Consider the following 19,333-nt stretch of genomic DNA (forward strand, 5'->3'; position numbering starts at 1 on the left):
TAAAACACTTTGAATTGTTGCCTGTTTTGTTTTCTGTGAACCCACAGACAGGTGCGCCTCCCATGGGTTTTATCACCTGAAGAATTTAAATATCAAGAGTGTGAGTTCACCACAGGAATCAATCCACACTGTCATAGGAAATCTCTGCATTTGCTGGTACCTCATTGTTATCTCCCTTTCTACTGAGAAATTGTAAATTGTACATTTTGTATCATGCTACTTTACATAATATAGACATTGAAGCAATGTGAAGTGATTTTTCACTACACAGCATGCAATGCAATTTATTTGTATGTAATTTCCTTCACATTAAATATCATAAAAGGCTTTGCATAAAGTGTTAATCATAAATTAGATAGAAAGGGCATGTTAAATGGAACGGATTCTGATGAATAACATTGCTCTGGGTTTACAACAGTGTAACTGAGATCCGACCTGATTTAATGAAGTTACATCAAGGATGAATTTGGACCCATACCTCAGAGGGGAGGGAGGGAGTTGTAAATAATAAACTAAAAGAAATGCTTAGAGAAAAAGGCAAAATAAGAGAATGGTGGAAAAATTAGATTTTTGCTTGAGGCACACAACAAGGAAAGTTGCACTGAGATTATTAAGTAGAATGAGGAGAGAGAGAGAGAGAGAGAGAGAGAGAATCTCTGAACAGAAGAAACAAATAGGTCATTACTGCTGGGAAACGGGTAACCTCAGCATTGTGAAAAGACCAAGGGCCATATTAAAAGTACAGATGAGGGAATAATTGATTTTTCAGTTTGCTGGCCAAACTGAAAAATCTGAAAAAAAAAATTGGTTTATTTTAACCTGAAATACTTTTTTTTCCCCTCACAAAAGGAAAAACAAAACAAACAAACATCATTCAGGTCAAAGAAAATGGTTCAAGTGTCAAACTGAATTGACACGGTCTAAACAAAATTTCAATTTTAACCGACAGCTTTGGAGTATCAATTATTTAAAAAAGTTTTAAAATTTAAAAAAATGCAGGGTTTTTTTTTTTTGGAGGGGAGCTAAAATATTTATTGAATGTAACGTGAATTTGCAATTTTTTTCAGTTTCCCAAAATCCCCCACATTTTTTGGAGAATAGTCAATTTACCAAAAATATTTTACCCACCTCTAAATAAAAGTCATCAAGAAAGAAAAGTTTGAAGAGGTGGTCATAGGGCTAAGAGGACAATACAATATTCAGAACTTTTCTAACGAAAGGGAGGTTGTAGATAGGGTAGCATTTAGAAAGTGAAAAAGACACACAGGAAGATTTGGTTTTTTTCCAACGTAAAGGGAAACATTCAGGCGAAATAAAGTGGTGGTTGGGGGTTGGATCTAAGTGGCAAAGTCAGAACTGGTGAAGAGTTACTTTTCTCATTGATTAAATGAGACTGATCACATTGAGATAGAAGCTGATTATACTCAGTGGTATGGGGATGGGTGCCATACTATTGGTAGATAAAGGAAATATGAGTCACCTGGTGCTCAAGTCAGTAATGGTGGAGTGTATTTGTTGCTGTTTAGCAACAAGACTATAGCAAACTTCACACAATGGTCAGTGGGGAAGATATTTTGGGGAGCGGGGTAAGGAGTCATCAGGAACATGAGCAATGATACACTGGAGAGATTGAGTTGTGCATTCCACATGGTTAATGGACAGTAAGCTCTGGCATATGGCCCCAGTTCAGCCAAGAATTTAGGCACATGCTTAACTTTAAATATCCCTGTTCAGCAAAGTACTTAAGTATGTGCTTACCTTTAAGTACGCATTTACTTCCCATTTGATTTTAATAGAACTTAAGCAGGTACTGAAGTTCTTTGCTGAATCAGGACCTGAATCACTGAATCTCCTGGAACTTTTAGCTGGAACAGGGTTGAGTAAAAGCTAGCTTGAGGGCTATCACAGCATATTTAATAGATGTGAGGGGACCATCAAGGCAAAAAAGAAGTACCAACTCTAATATAAGGCCCAAAGCTGCCTTCAGAATAGACGGAGACTGGAATGAGGGGAGTAATTGCTAATGACAAAGTCAGAGAAAGAGTGGTATAAACAGCAGATGTAACTATTGACTATTGACCCTTACAGAGGGGATGAATTTTGCCCTAGGGCAAGATGAAATGAGACTGAGATGATTGCTTAAATCAGGGGTATGAGGTGGAGGTGGGACATTTACAGCACCTAGATTTTCCAGGCTATCAAGTTTGAATATTAGACTGTGAGACTGCAAGAGTATCCAAGAGGAAAGGAGGTTTACAGGGAAGATGGCCAGAGGTGTCACCTGTGAACTTCCCAGTGTGATACAATGCATAAGAAATGTGAAAAAAGAACCTCTGCTTTTAACTGAATAGCACTCCCTTGTGATCACTGAAGCCTGTAATTCAGTTCTACAATGTGTCAGCTACTTATTATTCCAGCCTACCAAATTATAAAACCGGCCATCCTAATGCTTCTCCAGTCTATGCTATTTTATACATTATTTTAAAAAAATTAGCCCAGACAGAAATACAGCACCACATAAGGAAACACATATGCTTTTTAGGAAAGGGTCATGAGAGATAAAAATGACGATGCATACTGCTGTGTCATAATCAAAGTATAATGGTCTCATTAATTAAGATCAATATGCTGTTATATATTGGGTCCGAGAGTGATTATGACTCAAACACCTGCTAAAATGTGTGAATTTATATTCTGGTTTACAATTTGCAGCCACACAAAGCATTTGGTGGAGGTTAAAAAGTTCAATTGCTGCTTTAAAATGTACTTGAACTTTAGGTGTGAGTAATCGTCGATCTGCTCTTCAACTAACCAATTCGCAAATTTCAGTGTGGGGTGGATTGTTGGGCTCCCCCCCACAGCATTGTAATTGCTTTTCCAGCACCGGGAAATCTATTTGCTCTCTTCAATATGCAGTGACATAACATTGTACATAATGCTGCCTCACACAAAAGTGTTCCAAGTTACCAGCACCAGCTAAAATTTACTGAACATCCATTGTTCTGTCTGTGATATGCGTCTCTTGTAGTGGGGCCATTACATCCCACCTCTTGAACCGTAAATCATGATGAATGATTTTGTGTGACATAGAACCACATGGAAGATTTACAACTCCACTTATTTCAATGCAAAACTGAGATACTGGATATCAAAAAGTTAAAACACAGATAAGCGACATAGTTGTTGAAGTGGGAATTGAATCATGAGCCAGCTCATTCATTATTACATAGCTAATTTGATGAGCACATGTAACTGCAAACACCTAAAAATTCTTTTTTCACAAAATCTTCTGACACTGATCAAGCTAATTTTCATGAATTCCCTGCCAAATGTGAAAAGCTTGTAACTCTGAATGTTCAGGAGTAATTAGACCAAGATTTAAGCAATTTGCTGTAGGCCCTCAACTCAGATCATCCTTCATATGTCTCGCTGCTAGATCTGTCTTTAAATTTGATATAATGAGCTCAGCAGCACTATTAATAATACAGCAAATCATGGGAGAATATGGTTTTATTTCATTGGTATTATACGCACAATCATGAAGCTTTTTGCTTATCTAAAGTAGATGACTGCTCAAAGCTTTATATCTTTTAATCATGGAAACCAAATATTAGGACACAGATATTACCAAAAAATAAAATACATTTGCTCATTTTCAGCAACAGCGATGGGTTTAAAACATAAACTTTAACAGATTATTTGGAAATGGCATCATTTAGATCAAATATTATTAGGGCCCTTTCTCTGTCTCTAGAGATTATTTTATTTAAACAGTGTAATTCCTGGTCTTAATGTAAGTAAGTAATAAATGTAGTGGCTGAAAATTGATCCCCTCTAAATTATTCAGTTTCTCCATTTTTGAGTCACAATTGAAAGATTACTGTGGCTGATTAAATATGGGACAGCAGCACACAGTGATTGTGACTTGTCAGCCTAGCGTGAAAGTTATAAGTTAGTTAAATATATCTTATGACAGGAGATGGACTGAAGTACTTTGGAATTAGTGTGACAAGTATATTTGCTTCACTTCAATTAAAATGAAATGGGCCCTTCGTTGTGGATATTAAGAGTGCAGGGACTGAGATAATTGCCTCTGTAGTGTAATGTGTCCCCTATCAGTCAGAAACACAGGGAGGTGAAGGAGTTTAAAGTTCATGCTACTTGCTTTTCTGGAAGATCAAGAGGGAGAACACCTGTAGGTCAGCTCACCCTCGCCTGTGGAAAAATGCCTGGGAGAGGAAGTAAAGCCCAGTGAGAGTTCTCACAGCGAGATTTCCCACAATCCAATCTCCCTTCCCATCCTCCCCAGATCCATGAGGCTCCCTCTGCAGGATGGGGAGGCAGAGTGTGTGTGATGGAAAGCTGACATCCCCCTACAGTGCAGCCAGTAGCATATCCACACAGAGCAGGTGTCCTCTGTACCCAGATCTAGGAGACACATTCTATCTCTTGTGGCACCTTAGAGACTAACCAATTTATTTGAGCATAAGCTTTCGTGAGCTACAGCTCATCTTCATCGGATGCATGTAGCTCACGAAAGCTTATGCTCAAATAAATTGGTTAGTCTCTAAGTTGCCACAAGTACTCCTTTTCTTTTTGCAAATACAGACTAACATGGCTGTTACTCTGAAACCTGACATTCTATCTCTGTTTATCCACTGCATTATTCATTATATGTTGAAGGGATTGTCATTAAGAAGTCAGGGCTTGTCAAGGTGCAGTTCACGCTGCTATCTGAAATACCACTTCTAAGTGCCTACGTCTCTTTTCAAAATGGGACTTAAGCTCCTAAGTCACTGAGTCACTTTTGAAAATTGTACTCAGTGTGTCTTAGAAGTTCCATTTTCCTGCATATTTCTGGAAGACCATAGAACCTTAATAAAGACAAACTATTTCCAAGACTTCTTCATATAACTGAACAGATATTTCTAAAACACAAGCCTCTCGGTCCGAGAGAAATTTATTAGTTCAGCAGTGGCCTAATAAGGGTTGTATCTTGTTCAGGTTTCTACTGTCTCCCTGTTTTCAGTGCCACCATGCAGAAGACTCAGGATGATCTTACCGAAAGTTAAAAAAGCCTCAAGCTGAGTAAAGTCACCTCCTCTCCCAAAGGCTAGGATTTTTTTCTTCTTTTTTTTTTTTTGGCTCTTTGAAATCTATCATTTTAATTTTTGATGTAATAGCATGAAATGGTGAAGCTAATCATTGATTAGCTTGGCTTGACTCCTGGCGAGAGAAGTGTATTTCACTAATTGTGTTTTTCTGGGGCCATGCATTGACCTACCAGTCATTTTTAGTGCCATGCAAAGTGAAGCACCTGAGTAAGTAATGTGGGTAATTTAAAAGCACAAGTACCAAGAAGCTGTGTTTAAACTGCTGTGCTCTGTGTTTGCTGAAAAGCACAGCTGAGCAATTATTTTAAAGAGTATTTGTTTTTAACTTTCCTAAAAATGTTTTTTAAAGACTCCGTTGGGGGCCACCTGTTGTGTGCGATCATTACACACTGAGCTGCTCTGATTTGTAGCTGAGGCTTAAAAACCAAGCCATTTGTTTGAAGTTTTCCATACTACTGTACTTGCAGTGGGGAGGAAGGGAACCACAGACACTCAGCAACAAAATATTTAAGACATAGGCATCTAGGGAGCATGTTTCTAGTCTTGGTATGGTGATGATTTCCTAAGCATCCTCAATCTCTTTCTACTCTGCATGCCTTGCTATTACTTAGACAGTTTCTTCAACAGTTGTCTTATTTGCTCTATGCGAAGGCCAACAGCAAAAAAAGAAAAAAAATCACTCAGGAGCTGCCATTCCAAGAAATTAGAAGACTCAGCCAATTTGCGGGTAGACTGAAGACTCTGTCTCCATCTCAGACCCTCTTTATCAACATGGACAGTTAAGAAGCCTACTGCCCCTAAAGGAAAGATAAGCTAGAATTCACAAACACAGGCATAGCTTCCTCTGGCATTTATTGGAGTAATATGGTGCCTCTGCTGTCTCAAGCAAAAAGAGATTTCTAGTCCAATTTATACCACTGATCACAGCTCTTATGATTGAGTAGTGGCCAAACGAATGCTGCCACTGGGTCGAGCAGCTAACATTATTATGGAAGGATGTGGGGTGAGGCCATCAAGGCCAAAGGTCATTCTTCATTTTGGGATGGTGACACCCAGATTCAAAGAGGATGCACTGAACAGTAGGCTCAGGTTTCTGTTGTGTTAGAATTAAGTAGCATTTACATGAAAGAATGGAATTGTTAAAATACAGGCTCTCTTGTTTTAATGTAAAGAACAACACTGCTACCACCAAAGATAAGAGGACTTGAATTACCACGAGAGATATAGAGAACTCAAAATATAAAAGAACTATAGGAAAGGCCAATGTTGTGGCTTACATGTAACATATCATGCTGCTAAGGACTTAGAGTGCACTTCTTGAGTCCATTCTTTCACTTAGTTGCCTGGCATGAGGTCGGAGATGGAGCATCATGGAAGTGATCCCCTTAATGGCAGTGGAAAAGTGACTAAGTCTACATCTCCACATGGAGCTGAGGGTATGATTCCCAGCTTGAGTAGACATACTCACGCTACCTCTCATCAAGCTCTCAGTTAGAAGTAGTAGTATAGCTCTGATAGCATGGGCAGCAGTGAGTGATGGTATGGGCTGGCTGCCCTAACTATGTACCCACAAGGTCTGGGCAGATTTTTATGTGGCTAGCCCATGCCACCACTCACCGTTGTCCTGGCTACACTAGTATTTTTGGTGCACTAGCTCTGTGAGTGCTAACATGAGTATGTCTATTCAAGCTGGGAATCACACCCCTAGCTCCAAGTGTGGACATAGCTGTACAGTTCTTGTGGTTGCCTGTATTGGACAATATATGGGAAGCGATGATTTTCTGGAGAGGTCTTAGTGCCTGGCCTCAGAAAGACCCAATAGCAGACATTACTGAAACATTTGTTCTAGATCTCAAAGAGAGAATAGTGTCCTCTTGGATAGGAATGCTCTTGGGAGGAGGAAGGGACTTGAAGAGTGAAAGAATACTTTGTTATGAAGCCAAGAGTTGAATTTCCCCTGCTTCCTGACACCTAAATATTTCTTCTCAGAAGGGCCATGTTATGAAATCTAAGGAGCAGAAAGAAACCAGACAGCTGTTGTCTGGGGAGCGTGCACATTTTGATGAAAGGCAATGTCATTCTTTTTCAAAATAATGTTTAAAATACCTTTAAAGTCCAGTGAAGTACTCTGCTGGTTTGAGTGACAAGGACGTGCAATGTGGTCAATTACAATGGAACATTACAGTATTTGACATAGACCAAGTGTTGCCTGTGCACTATAGGCCCATAGGGCTCTGAACTGGTTAAAAGACACTTCTTTCCAGGGGGTTGTATTCCCATTATTATTTTGTTTGTTTTTTAACAGCTGAAAGTTCAGGGATAGTCAGAAAAATTACTATGTAAAATTACCCGCTTCTTACTCAGCAGCTCTGCTCCTTGTATGTCTGATTCATATCTTCTGACTTGAATGGAATAATGTGTTCAGTCCTGGTTAACCTATCTCACAACATGAATAGCAGAAATAGAGGGGAGATTCAGATCAGGATAATGAAAATTATCAGTGGTATGAACTGACTTCTATTAGGAGAGATTGAAAAGAATGGGACTGTTTAATTTATGCTCTGATTGCCTTGAAGACCAGTGTGCTTTGCATCAGACCCTTAGAAAGGGATCAAGGTATACAAATTAATGAATGGTACAGAGGAGGCATAACAGGTGCTGCTATTTACGTTTTTATGATACAAGAGTAAGGGTAGATTCAATGATGTTGAAAGGCAACACATTTAACATTGATAAAAGAACATGTATGGAACTTAATGCTACAAGATAAAATTGAGACCAACAGCTCAGTAGATTTTAAAAAAAGGATTAGGTATTTATATGAATAATGAAAACATTTTCAGTTATATTATATTAAAGCGTAGCTTTAGAAAGAATATAAACTTTTATGCTTCAGGGCATAAATATACCATTAACTAATGTGGGTTGGGAAGAGTTGACCCCTATGAGCAGGTTTTTCCATAATGGTTCACTACATGGTTTCTTACACCTTCAACTGAGGCATTAGGAGCTGGCCACTGTCAGAGGCAGGGTACTGGTCCAGATGGGTCTCTGGCCTGATCCAACATAGGAATTAGAACTGGTTGGGAATTTGTCAATGAAAATGTTTTTTATTAGAGAAAAACTGATTTGTTGAAAGGGTTTCTCAGGCTCAGGATGGAAATTCCTGCTCAAAAACACCAGCAAGAGAGACAGACCCCAGATTAGCCAAGGGGTTGTGGCACTGATGTGGGAGACTCAGGTTCAAATCCCTGCTCTGCCTAATTCAGAGCAGAGATTTGAACCAGGTCCTTGGCATCCCCACACAAAGGTTAACCATTGGATTATGCAGCTAGCTGCTCTCACTGGTGCAATGAATATTAAATTATTTACACAAAGTGGAACAGCTCAACAAAGAGCAGTTGGGACTGATTCTATAGTTTGGTGGTTAGGGCACTCATCTAGTATGTGACAGATCCAGATTCAAGCCTCTCCTCTAAATCTGGCAGAGCAGGGTTTGAGTCTGGCTCGCCTCCTTCCCCTGTGAGTGCCCTAACCCATCCTATTAGCTATTCTGTAGTAGCCCACTCTCTTCATTAAAAACTTCAAATGCAAAATGGAATTCTTCTTTTTCAGCCTGGTCTAATGAGAATACAGCTGAGGAAGTTTGATTCTGTTCAACCTGGTGCATCGTCAGTATAAATTACGAGCTAAGCTCCATTACAGAATTTTTGTTTCCATTATAGCAGCAGATATTGGACTCTCAGATCTGCAGTTGAATTTTCAGGGCTGACGGTTAGAATAATTGTCTTCTGACTTGTAAACTGAGCAAATTTGATATGAATCTTTGAGAGAGACTAAATGTAGCACCCCAACATGTCATGTTCATTGAGTCATTTTCCTGGTGATTATTGTACTCCTGTTCCTAGATAAAAACCTGAGATTATTTTATTGAGTTAGGAATAACCATGCACAACACAGTGTCTCTTCACTTCGCACTAGCAATCATGAATTATGTACTCATCCTGCTCCTTTCTCATGAGAATAAAACCACTCTGCTGGCTCTCATGTAGATTATCCCTTTATCTATCACTATATCCATACATAGATGTGTATATATTATATTGGTAAGGGTGAGATCTGTCACAACAGTAAATTACAGTTTGTAGTATGGAATAAATCCATCTGAAATAATTGATTTTTTCTTAGCTGCATATGTTCAGTTGGCATTTATGTTAAAGGGACCCATGCCTGTTTACAGTGAAAAAAGTAGACTCCCATCAGTATAATTGCCTGTCAACCACACATATGCATTTGGCATCACTACGCTGTCTGTTATTTTGAAATGTAACTGGGACTTGTTGCAATGTTAATCCAGATATTGGCAAATACTAACTCAGCAATGTTAACTAGTCTAGTTGCTCATGCTGCACTTGTTTTGTGGTGGAGGATTTAAGTCTTCTGGCCAATCTGTTTCCAATTTTGAGCACTAAATTGACTGGAGCAGCCAGTCCCTTTTGAAGATCAACCTTGCATATTTGAAGGAGAAAAGTAGAACATTGTTTTAAAAAATGGTTCCTAATTTAAATCTGCCAGGGGGTGGATCTAATTTCCACTTTGAATAGAATATTGCTTCAGTAATTATCCTACTATTTAAGAACAAGAATGATTAGTGTAGTAACCTCAAAGTCTAATAGTACTCACAGCCTGCTGAAGGAATAAACCCTACAATTAGCATTGGGAAAGAATATGAAACTTTTTTTACATAAGTAACTGTTTCAATGCTTTGCTCTATAAGTAGATTATCATTATTTTTAAGGAAGAAAAACCTGGCAGCTTGGAAGGAAAAAGAGTGGTATTTAATCAGTGAGAAACCTATAAGAGTTTTTTTTAAAAGGACCTTTAAAAATACACCGTTCCAGGTCACTTTGACATGATCCAACTTAATGGTACATACGTCTCTTCAGTCATTTAATGAATCAAGCATAACACTTTGAAATCAAATGTCTTTTATTTAGGTTCTCTTCTCCCTTCCTTTTTAGGTGCATAGTTTCCACTGATGTCAAATAGAGTTCTACTCACATGGAAAATGGAACTAGACAGGGATCCAGATAACTCAGGGGGATGCACATCCTTTCACATCTGTATCATTGGTTCAAAGGTAATGACCAAATTATATCATTACCATCTGAATTCCATATGGATGTCAAATTAGTTATAACTCTCAAGTCATTTTTCAGTGAGTAGATTAACAAAAAATACCATCAGAATTGGTGCCATGGTTGGTACAATTAAAATTATTAGCATAGAGGCTGAATACCTCTATACCAACATTTTGATGCCTCACAACCACCTCATTGCCTTTTGTGACCCCCACCAGTAGAGAAACATTGTTCTAGCCCATCAGTCTGATACCTATTATGAGAACTAAGATGAATTTTAAAAATGGAAGTATACCCCTTAAATACAGAATGAATGTTCTCACACTTGGAGCAAACACACATTTTAAATTTAATGTATAAACTTCCAGTTAGTGGGGACTTTTTATTGAGGTAAATCTATAATGTAACTCAGACACTCTTGGACAGTTGTTCAAATCTCCAGCAAAATGGCGCCTATAAGGATGTCTATACATTCTGTTGTTCTAATGTCATATTATAGTGTCTGTATTTTTAAACCATGGTGCTTGTTGTGGCTGAGATACGGAAATAAGTATGAAGTTAGCTTACATATTGAATGCTGTATCTGCTCATCTTTAGGCATTTCAGCAAGTCCTCTTAGTAATGCATGAGCTCTACTCTGTAGGGCAATCACAGAACTCTTTAATGTTCATTAAGATACAAGGTGTTTCTATTGTATTCAGCAAAATTTCACTGCATTTTAATGAGTACCACCATATCCAATGGAAAAAAACTCCTAGGCCTAGATTGGAAAGAGGTGTACTTTTGTACAGAGCATACTGTGTGTGAAATTAAAACAAGGGAGAGGTGTTGGAAGCAAGATTTTCAAAGGCTGGATTTGTAAATTATAATTAGAGTGGGCCCATCAGTTCACATATGAAGCAGAGTTTGTCATTTTGAAGTTGACGTTCACTCAGACAAATGGAGGTGGATCTCAGCATTGCCAGCTCTGACAACTTTATCAAAAGTCATGCAATGTTTGGTGCTTTTCAAGCCTCAGCTGCTGGAGTCAGGTGATAACATGAGAATCTTAGCCTTCATTTTTCTTAAAAAGAAAAGTTTCTAGCAGAGAAAACCTTGAAAACATGCACCCCAAAGGCTCCAAGATAGAAGGCAAAAAAAGTATCCAAATATTAATATATAAAAAATAATAATTTTAAGCCATTGTTAGGGTCTGATGCATGATTTTTTAATGCTTGGCTTGCCATTACTGAGATCGACCCAACGGATTTGACAAAGAATTAATGAAGGGCATGTAACTTTCAAAATCTGGGGTTCCTTGAAGGCTGTCATACTTGACTGAATTTCTGAGCAGAAGATGAAGGAAATCTATAAAACACTGATTCATATTCACTGTGTTTCTTATGTTTGATAGTATTCTTTTCTCTTTTTAATAAAGCCTTATATTTCTAACAATACAAAGCACATCACTGAACATGGAATTCCAGATGCACTTGTCTTGACAATATGTCAGTTGGCATGCCAGATTTTGTATTAGTTAAATACTCAGGCCCTTGGGCAGATGTTCAGAGAACTGGCCCTTGGGCAGATGTGACTGGCCTTTGTGATTGGCCCGTGGGCAGATGTGCAGAGGATAATTGGGTATAAGAAGCCTCACTGCCCTACTCAAGAGCCAAGGACAGTCTCAATTCTTGTGCTCAGAGGAGCACAGGATCTGCTCCCTCTGCACTCACTATGGATAAGCAGGTGGGGAGGGGCAAGTAGGAAATGCAGGGATGGTCCCATCCCTCTCCATATTAGGCCCGACGTAATGTGTGAGGGAGGCTGTACCATCCTAAATGTTGGGTACAGCGTATACGTTTAGGAGCTTCAGGAAATCTGTGCTTATCTAGGAGGTCAAATCATATTTATCTAGAACCTTTGTGGAAATTTCTTCATACAACCATCACTAAATACTGTACAAAGCCTGATGTCTATCCAAGGTCATAATGTACTTTTGTCACACTGCTAAATCCTAAATACACTTACAGGGAAGCCCTTTTCCTGCGTGGAGGTCGAGGACTGACAAAAAAGTAAAATTATTTAATAAAGATAATATCTATTCGTCTATCCTATCCTCCAGTGCAGATCCTTGAGAAGTGTAGTAATGTATTTAAAATTCGTTGTTTATATCACCACAATGTACAAGTCTATGTTTATGGTTGGTTTAGTAGATTTATTTAAAAATAAAAGTAGGAACATTATTTAGAAATAACTGTTCTCTACAGTTCTGAGGTCATTATGTTACCTCCAAAACAGGAGTTCACATACTGGGGCAAACTATTGGTTCAAGAAACTTATTAATTATTAATATCATTATTATTGATTCTAGAGATACCCAACTAAGATCAGGACCCCCACTGTGCTTCAGCACATTACAAACTCATACTAAGAGATAATACATGCCCCAAAGAGCTTGCAGTCTAAATAAACAAGGCAGGCAAAGAGTGGTAGAGAGTCCCGGTTCCTGTATTCAGCAATAGACAATGAGGAGATAATTTATAAGAAGACTACACCTACCTAATTATACATTGCAATATCAAGAAGGGTTTGAAGGAGGGGGCAGAGGTGTAAGAGGATTCCTTCCTGACCCTTGCAAGTAATTCACCCTGAAATTTGAGAATTTATATCCTTTATAACTGTAGGCTGAAACTGCAAATGATCATGTACATATACATTTTTATTGCAATGATTAGGGCTAATTGTCTTGGAGAACGCTACCTGCTGTCATTGCATTTCACTTAAGCTCCTTGGATCCTCATAATACTGAAAACCAAAGACATTTAAGGTTGATGAATTTTGCATAATTTCTCCCATATGAAGAATTTTCACTTATGAAAGAATAAACTGATCATTTTTGCCATAATATATTGTTTTTTCCCTTGTATACAGAAAACAGCTGAGCTTTAATTCATTTTAATTTTCATACTGTACATAACCATAGTGTGATGTGGTAAGTATCTCTCCTATATTAAAATGGATTTTGCAGTTTATGTTAATCATAAGATTCATATTGCTAAATCTTACAACCCTAGGTCCAGCAATAGGCTAACTATTCAAACCTTGTACTAATTGCTGGGCCCTATTAAGCTGCAAGCTTATTGTAAAGTATTTCAAATATTTTACATCTGATTTTCCCCTGCTTGCATTGTAACTTTAATTGTTTTTATTACCACTTCCTTAATCATCTTAGGTTTTCCTAACATATAGATTATAGTTTGATTGTAGGTATAGACCTCTCACAACCATGTCTGGAGTCAAAGATCAACATACCTAATCAACAGTTTTGAGTTAGTCCAGGCTTCTGGAAGACAAGAATTAAAAGGAAGTATAGTGCAAGTAGACTCATTCATCCTCTTGTGAATGGATGGGGGTAATAAACTAAATTAAAAGGAAAGCAGCTTAATAGGAATGTTTTCACTTTTCACAAAAACCATGTGTGTAAAATAGAAGTATGGCTTGATACTGGATATTCACTCCTTCCAATTAATTGCCTACTAGGCATGCATGGTTACTCACGAGAGATATAGGGCTAGGTTCAGTAGGAGAAAGTCAGGCAGGAGCAGGTACTGGAGTAATATAAGGTTCTCATATAACTAGGGCCCTACCAAATTCATGGCCATGAAAAACGCATCATGGACCATGAAATCTGGTCTCCCCCTGTGAAATCTGGTCTTTTGTGTCCATATATCCTATATATTGTTACATATGCAGCCATCAGCACCATCAAAAGCCTGCCTGTTATGAACCAACTCAACGATGAACCGAATGTTGAGGTGCTTAGCCTTGCCATAGATGGCCTCCCCCAATGGAAAGACCCCCAGAAAAGACAGCATACCATCCGAGGTCATAAAATGCAGAAAACCTATTCTACTGCAACATCTTCTTGAGTTGCTCTGCCTGTACTGGAAAGAAGGCGAAGAATCACAAGAAATGAGAGATGCCAACGTCATCACTCTCTATAAAAACAAAGGTGACAGCAGTGACTGTACCAACTATTGTGGCATTTCCTGTCTTAGTCCTATGGGAAAAGCCTTTGCCCGAGTTGTCTGAACAGACTTCAGACCCTTGCAGACAGAATCTATCCTGAATCACAGTGCGGCTTCAGAGCTGAAAGGTCATGATTTTCTCACTGAGACAACTACAAGAGAAATGCAGAGAACAAAAAAAGCCCCTCTACATAGCCTTCATCGATCTCACAAAGGCTTTTGACTTTGTCAGTAGAAGTGGACTATTCACGCTTCTAGAAAATATTGGACGTCCCCCCAGGCTATTAAGCATGATTCGATTCTCCCATGAAAACATGTACAGCACAGTTCAATATGATGGCTCAGTGTCTGAGATTTTTCAGATTTGCAGCAGTGTTAAGCAGGGTTATGTACTTGCCCCAACTCTGTTTGGGATCTTCTTCTCCCTGCTACTGAAACAAGCTTTTATTCCTCAACCACGGGAGTCTTCTTGCACACAAGATCTGATGGAAAGCTGTTCAATCTTCAAGACTCAGATAAAAACCAAGACTCGGGAGGCCCTTATCCAACACCTTCTCTTTGCTGATGATGCAGCAGTGACAACCCACAGAAGCTCATCATCAAAGCCTAATGGATGGTTTTTCCAAAACCTGCCAAGACTTCAGGCTTACTATAAGCCTAAAACAGATGAACATAATGTGCCAAGGAGTTGAGGAAGCACCCTCCATCAAGATCAACAATTATGAACTTGAAGTGGTGAACAAGTTCACATACCTGGGGTCACTATTGCAGTCAACCTTCATGTGAAACAGAACTCAACATCTGCATTGGAACAGCTGCTACAACAGTGTCTAGACTGAACAAGAGGGTATGGCAAAACAACAAACTGAAAGAACACACCAAGATCTGTGTGTATTGTGCATGTGATATCAGCACACTTTTGTATGGGAGCGAGACATGGACCTTATACTCTCATCAGGAAAAGAGGCTGAACAGCTTTCATATGCATTACCTTTGGAATCTCCTGGAAGGACAAAATACTGAGGTGCTCAAACAGGCCAGCATATGCAGAATGCAAACACTCCTCAAACAGAGATGCCTCTGCTGGCTTGGGCATGTATGCCAAATGAATGATGCATCCCAAAGGACATCCTCTACAGTGAATTGGCATCTAAAAAAGACCCAAAGGATGTCCAAAATTGTGTGTGTCCAAAATTCAACAACATGTGCAAGCAAGACCTCAAAGAAATGGATATGGACAAATGGGAAGATCGTACTCAAGACTGCAATGTTTGGAAACAAGAGCTTAACAAAGGTCTCTGGAGTTCCAAGAGGAAGCCGTCTAGCTTAGCAGAGGAGAAAAGAGCTCACAGAAGTCAGAGCCCAAAAGGTCAAAACATCTCCTTTAAATGTGACAGGTGCTGCAGAGATTGTCTCTCTCGTGTGGGTTTCTTCAGCCACATTTGCTGCTACCATAAAACCAACTAAGTAAATCCTTTACCTCTCAGGGTCGCATACCCATGGTCTCTCGAGACTGAAGGATACCTACTACTACCTACTACCTATCCTATAGTATACAGATTTCATGGGGAGACCAGCGTTTCCCAAACTGGGGGTTCTGACCCAACAGGTAGTTGCAGGGGAGTCCAAAATTATTTTCAGAGTGGTAGCCGTGTTAGTCTGTATCAGCAAAAAGAATGAGGAGTATTGTGGCACCTTAGAGACTAACAAATTTATTTGAGCATTGGCTTTCATGGGCTATAGCCCACTTCATCAGATGCATGCAATGGAAAAATACAGTAGGAAGATATATAGATACAGAGAAGATGAAAAATGGGGGTTGCCATACCAACTCTAACGAGACTAATGGATTAACGTGGGCTATTATCAGCAGGAAAAAAAAACTTTTGTAGTGATAATCAGGAAGGCCCATTTCAAACAGTTGACAAGAAGATGTGAGTAACAGTAGGGGGAAAATTAGCATGGGGAAATAGTTTTTAGTTTGTGTAATGACTCATCCACTCCCAGTCTTTATTCAAACCTAATTTAATGGTGTCCAGTTTGCAAATTAATTCCAGTTCTGCAGCTTCTCGTTGGAGTCTGTTTTTGAAGTTTTTTTGTTGAATAATTGCGACTTTTAGGTCTGTAATGGAGTGTCCAGGGAGGTTGAAGTGTTCTCCGACTGGTTTTTGAATGTTATAATTCTTGACTTCTGATTTGTGTCCATTTATTCTTTTGTGTAGAGACTGTCTGGTTTGGCCAATGTACATGGCAGAGGGGCATTGCTGGCACATGATGGCATAGATCACATTGGTGGATGTGCAGGTGAATGAGCCTCTGATAGCATGGCTGATGTGATTAGGCCCTATGATGGTGTCCCCTGAATAGATATGTGGACAGCATTGGCAACGGGCTTTGCCAATGGTTCTTGGGTTAGTGTTAGTGTTTTTGTTGTGTGTTGTGTGCTTGCTGGTGAGTATTTGCTTCAGGTTGGGGCGCTGTCTGTAAGTGAGGACTGGCCTGTCTCCCAAGGTCTGTGAGAGTGATGGGTCGTCCTTCAGGAGAGGTTGTAGATCCTTGATGATGCTCTGGAGAGATTTTAGTTGGGGGCTAAAGGTGATGGCTAGTGACGTTCTGTTACATTCTTTGTTGGGCCTGTCCTGTAGTAGGTGACTTCTGGGTGCTCTTCTGGCTCTATCAATCTGTTTCTTCACTTCAGCACGTGGGTATTGTAGTGGTAAGAACACTTGATAGAGATCTTGTAGGTGTCTGTCTCTGTCTAATTTAGGGGTTCACGATATTGCCACCCTTTCCTCTGTGCTGACTTCAGAGCTGAGTAGCCGGAGAGTGGCGGCTGTTGGCCAGGCACCCATCTTTGAAGGCAGCAGTGCAGAAGTAAGGCCATCCTTCCTTTTGCGCTGCTGCCTTCAGAGCTGGGTAGCCAGAGAGTGGCGGCTGCTGACTGAGGGCCCAGCTCTGCAGGCAGCAGTGCAGAAGTAAGGGCGGCCATACCATACCAGGCTGCTACCAGTGGCTGCTGCTGGTCGCGGCTCTGCCCTCAGAGCTGGAATCCTGGCCAGCAGCTGCCACTCTTCAACTGACCAGCTCTGAAGGCATTGCCACCACCAGCAGCAGTGCAGAAGTAAGGGTAGCAGTACCACAACCCCCCCTACAATAACCTTGTGACTCCCCCACAACTCCTTTTTGGGTCAGAACCCCTACATTTATAACCCCATGAGATTTCAGATTAAAAAAGCTGAAATCATGAAATTTACAACTTTAAAAATCCTATGACCATGAAATTGATCGAAATGGACCCTGAATTTGGTAAGGCCCTACATATACCCCCTCCTACATATACTTTGCACTAGAGGGCCCACACTCATCCTGCCACAAAGGTAGGTTGTGTTGACCTGCAAGAAGGAGCTGAGCACATTCACTCACCAGTCCTGCCCTGACTACAAATGAAAGGTGATGTCCTCATTTCTGCCTTCCCTTGCTCACCTCTTTAGAGTCCCAATGGGTAGATTTTTAGTGATGATGCACTCCCCCTCCTTGAAAATCCTGATCATCTTCTTGATCCCAGGGAGAAGAGCATTACTTAAATGACTTGAGTTCTAATGGACAATTCTTATCGAATCTTTTTTTTAAAGAAAGTATTGCTTCCATTTATTAATGAATTTATTTGCTTTGAGCAGAGCTTACCTCAGGACTCAGGGAGATCTCCATTGATCTTTAAGCTAAATAAATACCTTAGAATCACCATTTATGTCTCCACATAGCTGGCATAACAGCTGAGGACAGAAAACTAGTTAAGTACAGATCTAATTAAAATATTTAAATTTGCTGTGTAGGGGATGGATGTGCTTTTGCTGTCTCTTCATAGCCTTTGCCCCTGGAGCCATGTGCAACCCCATGTGTGCTCAGGTTTCAATGAATTACAATGCTGCCCTAAAAAGTTGTGCTATCGAAAGAACTGGAGTGCCTAATATAGAAAGACACTAGATTCTAATTGCCTGTAAATTTTAAAATGGAGAAATGTAAAAGGGAAGCCTGTCCAGCAGATCTGTTACTGGCCAGCCTTCTTCAACCAGCCCTATCTGTGCCATAATTAGCTGCCTCTCAGGCTAAGCGGTGTCAGGTGACAGCCTGGAATACCTGGGCTTCATAAAAAGCCTAAGAAAACTCAGCTAGGGTGAGGGGGGAAGTCAGAGGGAGTTGTGTTGGTCCCAGGATATGACAGATGAGGTTTTATCGGACCAACTTCTGTTGGTGAAAGATAAATGCTTTTGAGCTACAAAGAACTCTTCTTCGGGTCTGGGGAAGGAAGCAGAAGAGTTCTGTGTAGCTGGAAAGCTTGTACCTTACAACATCAGAAGTTGGTCAATAAAAGATATTACCTTGCCCACCTTCTCTCTTGTAGCCAATTAGTTCATTTGATCATCTATTTATTATTGTGTTACCATGGACACATGTTGTGTATAGATGTTCATGAGAATAAGGGGAACTAAGAAAACAACCTATGAATAATGGAGGAACTGAACATTCATGGGGTGTGGAAGTACAAATAAGGAAAGAGGCTTGAAACTCCTATACATGTGCATAAAGTGTAGGTGTGGTCGTGACAACAGGATAAAATAGGTTCTCTGGTTAGGCTAAGGAGGGAGGAAGACCCTTGAGAGCTGCTTGGTGAAAAAGTAGACATTTCTGCAATCAAGGCTGGCCTCAGTGTCAACTAAAAGTAGGAGATGACAGCTCAATCAGCAAGTGGGTCTGATAGATAGGGCAGGGTTATAAGATGAAGGCCCTTAAAGGCAATTAAATCTCATTGGGATGACCCCAGCAGGAACCACCCCTTTCTCGATGACCACCTATTGAGAGATCCACCCGACTCTATGAAATCTTTGGGTATGTGAGTATGGGTATGGCACTGACCAGTGCATGGACTTTCTCAGCTTGTACAAATGGGTATGCAGGTGTACTGGGTATGTTTGCACACCAATAACCATCCATGGCTGGCTCAGGTCAGCTGACTGAGGCTCATGAGGCCGGGATGTGGGTCTATAAAATTGCTGTGTAGATGTTTTGGCTG

The sequence above is a fragment of the Lepidochelys kempii genome, chromosome 8, assembly GCF_965140265.1.
Source record: "Lepidochelys kempii isolate rLepKem1 chromosome 8, rLepKem1.hap2, whole genome shotgun sequence".
NCBI classification, from domain to species: Eukaryota; Metazoa; Chordata; order Testudines; family Cheloniidae; genus Lepidochelys; species Lepidochelys kempii.